We start from the raw sequence: 6,364 nt of genomic DNA on the forward strand, positions 1-6,364 counted from the left end.
ATTGGAGATGAAGGTTGGAAAGTATTGGTTTGGCAATGTATCTCTTCTAGATTTCTTGTTAGCAGGCCTGTGTGGAAGGGGATTGGTCTTCAAACCCTTCTCATTATGTGGGAACCTATTCATATCTGGGGCTCTTTTTTTATCAAGAGTGTTTGGAAAGCTTGGGAAGCTATGAAGCCTTGGCTTTTTTGGAATGGTGATGGGTTTCATGATGGGCTTTCTTTGAATCAGAAAAACCTTTGGTGGTCTCCATTATTTTCCATTCGGGGTGTTCCTCTAGCCAAAACTCAAGGTACTAGTGCTCTACATTTTTTCAAACGCGACATCAAGATTCCTAAGGACCTTTTCTCTAGGGTCTCTATGAGTCTTAGATCTTGGGAGGACATGTAGGTATAGTTCTATCTTTCTCATCTAGATCATCAGACTTTTGATTTTTTTCTCTCTATCATTCCTAATCATTTGCTTCACAAGTTAGGAATACAGTCTCTGTAACCTTGGTAGAAACACTGGAAGTGGTATCCTATCATGCCCTTCACCAATTATAATTCAAGCTTAGGGTATTGATGGCTCTCTCCCCATCTCCCTATGGTTGATACTCTCAACCAATAATGGCATCTTTAGTCTTCTCCTCATCATTAGAGGGTTTGATTTGATACTATTTGGGATGTTATCACTAAGCCTAAGATTTACCATCTTTCTTGGTGCCTATTTTCTCAAGGGCTTCCCCTTAGGTCATGGCTCAAACAGCTTAGTGTTCCTAATCCTTGTTGTCCTTTTTATGGGCATCTTGAGTCATTTTTGCATTTTTTTGTTTTTGTAAGCATGCTTAGAATTATTGGCAATGGATAAAGGATTTTTTTAATCCTTTCAGGACAAAACCCTTTTCTTGGCACATGATTGTGTTGGAAGATTCCGCAATGATTCCTTCTCAATTTATCTAGTTTTGGCATACTTTTAAGATGGAGAATTTATTTACTTTGTGGAAAGATAGGAATTTTGTTATTTTCACTCATAACTTTCTTGATATCAATGCTTCTATGTACATGAAAGCATGCATTTGTAATAATGTCATGTTGCATATCTAGGTCCAAGCCAACAATGTGGTGCTAAAGGTAGCCACCTCTAAGAATTGCTCAATCATTGAGGTAACATGCCTTGCATAGTTGCTAAAGTTCCTCTTGACTATTTGGCTAACCACTCTCCACCCTGGTGTTGTTGTCAAGGGCATAGTTCTTCTACTTGTCACTCACATATGTCGTGCTCATAGGCTCCTCATCATCACTCTCCTAGTGGTGGTGATGTTGGTTGATAGTGTTTCTTAGCTTCTCTACCTCATCATGGTTTTAGTTGGTCTGTGGTTCCTATGGCTTCCCCTCCTATTGCTCCTCCTATCTTTGGTGGTTCCAAGTGGTTTTTCCCCCACCTAGATCTAGAAATTTCTCCATCCGGGGTGAAGGAGAAAGATAAAGAGAAATTTGCTGCTGAAGATGTTGCTAATGGTTGGATTGTTCCTAGTCTACCTACCAATCCTAGGGATTCCTGGGGTTATAATGATCATGATGATCCCCCTTTAGTTGGCACTACTCTTACGGCCTAAGGGAGCTACTTACATCTTTTTTGGTGAATAGTTGTTGTTTTTGGCTTCTACTGTGTGAACTTTCATAGGGTGATCTTATATCCCTTGATCCTTTTATTTTAAATATGTAACAAGTATATTATTTTATTAATAGAAAGGACTATTCATCAAAAAATATTAAATTAGATAGGGTGGAGTAGGGAATGTTATTCTTAGTTGTTAGATGTTATTCATAATTATATATATATATATATATATATATTCTATATGTTCTTTATTATATGTTTTATTATATTTATAACTTGTGGCCTATTTTATATATGGCTCCCCCTCCTATTGCTCCTCCTATCTTTGGTGGCTCCAAGTGGTTTTTCCCCCACTTGGATCTAGCAATTTCTCCATCATGGGTGAACGAGAAAGATAAAGAGAAATTTGTTGTTGAAGATGTTGCTGATGGTGGGATTGTTCCTAGTCCACCTACCAATCATAGGGATTCCTGGGGTAATAATGATCATGATGATCCCCCTTCAATTGGCACTACTCTTACGGCCTGAGGGAGCTACTTACATCTTTTTTGGTCAATAGTTGTTGTTTTTGGCTTTTACTATGTGAACTTTGGTAGGGTGATCTTATATCCCTTGACCCTTTTATTGTAAATATGTAACAAGTATATTATTTTATTAATAGAAAGGACTATTCATCAAAAAATATTAAATTAGATAGGGTGGAGTAGGGAATGTTATTCTTAGTTGTTAGATGTTATTCATAATTATATATATATATATATATATATATATATATATATATATATTCTATATGTTCTTTATTATATGTTTTAATATATTTATAACTTATGGCCTATTTTATATATGGCTCCCCCTCCTATTGCTCCTCCTATCTTTGGTGGCTCCAAGTGGTTTTTCCCCCACTTGGATCTAGCAATTTCTCCATCATGGGTGAAGGAGAAAGATAAAGAGAAATTTGCTGCTAAAGATGTTGCTGATGGTGGGATTGTTCCTAGTCCACCTACCAATCCTAGGGATTCCTGGGGTAATAATGATCATGATGATCCCCCTTCAGTTGGCACTACTCTTACGGCCTGAGGGAGCTACTTACATCTTTTTTGGTCAATAGTTGTTGTTTCTGGCTTTTACTATGTGAACTTTGGTAGGGTGATCTTATATCCCTTGACCCTTTTATTGTAAATATGTAACAAGTATATTATTTTATTAATAGAAAGGACTATTCATCAAAAAATATTAAATTAGATAGGGTGGAGTAGGGAATTTTATTCTTAGTTGTTAGATGTTATTCATAATTTTATATATATATATATATATATATATATATATATATATATTCTATATGTTCTTTATTATATGTTTTAATATATTTATAACTTATGGCCTATTATATATATAATGATAATCATTTTTTAGAATAAATAATATAGTGATAGGTTACATGTTGGTAACATATATAACAATTTATACTGAGCTTTATAAATATATGGATTTAACAATATAAGATATATAATAAGAATTTTATTTGAGATGATGGTCCTAGTATATACATGTATATGTATTAATAATATATAACATAAAATACTTGGTGATGATACATAAGAATGTACGATGACACGAAGGGAATGTATATAGAATATTATTTTGAATGGGTATATATATAATGTGGTTAGTTCAGCATATCTAAAAGTACCAAATACTATAAATAAATAATCCATATCAATTTAAAATGCATCATTATATTTTGTGAGTTAGGGTTTATACTCACCAATAACACTTACAAGGATGTAATTCTAGATAAGTATAACCTTATTCAATTCATTAATTACATCCCCCCTTGAAAATAGAACTATAAGGTTGAATTACAAATGTAATTTATTGAGTTGTCATATATGAGATAATTAATAGTCCTAGACTTACATATCAAATCTCAATAACGAAGTTAGTAGTATGTTACACATAAAATCAAAGCAATGCACTAATGTTATAATCATTCCTTTAAACTTACCTCTCATCGATGGATTGTATGTAGGACCTAAACTTTCATAGATGTAAGCATAGAGATATTAGTTGGTAAGTAGACCTTCCATGACAATGTTGAGATAGTATTAGGTTATGGAATGGAATGACACGTCTGATTCTAACACCTAAAAGTGATTATTCATTCAAAATACCAAACAAACCTTGCACATAATTCAATCACATCCATTTAAAAACTTAGTGTCCAAGGCCTAGATAAATATGTTAATGTTGAAGTGTAAGTATCCTAGGTGTAATTTTCAACAAGAAAAAAATTGTACTTGTGTTTTTACCTATAAGTTAGGGCATGACATATATATAATCAATTTATAAAATCTTATAATTTAAATAATTATCATTAATTATTTAAGTTATCTAATTTTTTCCTCTTCATTAAAATAAATTCCAAATTACATTAAAATTAAATTTATAATTATTTTCATCTTAATTCTATCAATTTCTTATTATTTTTTAAAAATTAGAACAAATAAATTTATGAGGAATTATAAATTTTAAAAATAAATAAATCCTCAAAAATTTAAAAAAAATTAAAATTTTGAAAATCGTTATCTTTAAAAAGTAAAAATAAAACTGAATTATATTCTTCCCTTTTTCATTTTTTGAAGATTCATCTTCTCAAAATAAGAAATGTCTTCTCATTCTTATCTTTCCCTTTTTTCTCTACTTTTTAATTTAAATTGGAAACTTACCAAACTTTTATTTAGTATTATCTCTTCTTGTTTGTTGATCTTAATTTTCTTTGATCAATCTTGATCATTTTAGCCACAAATTCATATATATCACTCTTTAAACTTTGTGTTCCATTTATGCATGTTTTTAATCAATTGGGTATCAAACGTTTACCAAATTTTATATCATTTATTATCATTTGGAATCATATTTTTAATCACATTTTTTGGAGCTTAGAGCCTAAGTGTTGTTGGAATCACAACCAACTACACACTTCATATGAACAAAGAGAAGGAATAGAGGCTTGAAGAGTTTATCACTTTTTGTTCATTTATTTGTTCATTTTTAATTTCTAATGATTATGCTTTCATTTCTTTTATTTGTAGGGTTGAATAGATTTGATAATTTAGTATTGTGATTCAATCAATGCTACTAAGCTTCTCTTTCTAGTCTTGCAGGATTTACCCCTATGACAGTTGCAATAATAGAAGATATATTGTACCTAAAGAAGAGTAACATACACTTGTTTCTACTTTTCCCTTGGCTATCCTTGAACAAGAGTTTTTATTTCTTGTGTAGAAACTTTGGTCATCCATTTAGAATCATCAAAGATCAAGATGGGATACCATCATTAGTCTAGATCCTTAGACTATTGATAGATTCTTTTGAATTCTATGTGCTCTATTTGTCACCAATATCTCAAAGCAAAAGGCTTTAGATAGGTGGAATGAAGAAAGTGTGTATTGCATAAAAGTAAATGATATTTGGTTAATCAAAAAGAGGTCCAACCACATGATATGGCCAAAGATATTGTATTGCACAAAATTCAAAGAAGAGATTAGTGATCTCATTATACTACTTAGTTGCATCAGAGGCCTCAAAGGATATAATACTTTTGAGCCTTGGATGTATAAATATATCTCACTAATTTTTAGAACCAAGCGAAAGAAGATATGTCAAGGAGAGATGATCAATGATATCCTCTATGAGTAGTTGTCCTAAGTCACTACTACTGGGACATTCAATGTGAATTATTATTTGGTATACATTGTTGTTGCCTTGGGATCTTTCTCAAGAATTTCCTCTATGGAAGATAAGATATTAGTGCTTGTTTGCAAGTATTATGACTACCTATTTTTGAGGGCTAGCCAAATGCATTACAAGAGAGTTCACTATTTTTTCTATTGGTATTACATGTGCTTGTTTGATAAGGATCTTATAATGAAGCACGTGTCTGATGAGGCATGGAATAAAGTAAATGAATGGAGTTATCTATTCCTACAATTTTTATAAATTCACATATTTACATGTTGGGTTTTTTAGAGGTGAACCATACATAATGCCACAATATCTTAATAAGATCATATTGATGGAGTTGGCAACACAACTCATGGAAGTTTAGACATGTCCACTTTGCATAGAATAGGGTGGGGATTTCCTCAAGGGATCCATTAAGTATTGATGGCTTCTCTTTGGATATTGTGGACAAGATGAAGAACATGGAGTTTCAACTCTAATGAATCACACTAAATAAGTTCATGTCTTGAAATTTTTAAGTAGAGAGATTTCAATGATAAAATGAGGAACCAATTTATGTATGTAGATCACTTTGAGGACCTATGGATTTATCTATGTAGAGATGTGGATACTTGAAGGTTGCATTGTTATTGGATAACTATCAAGAAGATCATTTACTTTAACCTTGTAGTTATCCTTGTTGGGTTGAAGATGATGAAATTCTCAATCTACATTACACAAGGCATCATGTGGAAAGTTTCTGACTCTCCTACCTACTTGGTCATCCAAGGAAAGTACCTCTATCTAGAATCAATTCTACTCTATTTTTTTCTAATACCAGCATTTATTTAAAAATAAGCAGTCTTAATGTAACTATATACATGAAAAACCTACATGTTGGGAGTAGGCTTAAATAAGAAAAATGTTATATGTAAAAGTACATATTCATATATTGAATTCATGAAACAAAAAAACTAAAAAACTTGAGTTTTACAAAGAAATGAAACCAAGAAATAGAGTCCCACACAACCTTAGAGAA

This window comes from Cupressus sempervirens, chromosome 11 (genome assembly GCF_028749045.1).
Source record: "Cupressus sempervirens isolate cs-2001-9-10 chromosome 11, ASM2874904v1, whole genome shotgun sequence".
NCBI classification, from domain to species: domain Eukaryota; kingdom Viridiplantae; phylum Streptophyta; class Pinopsida; order Cupressales; family Cupressaceae; genus Cupressus; species Cupressus sempervirens.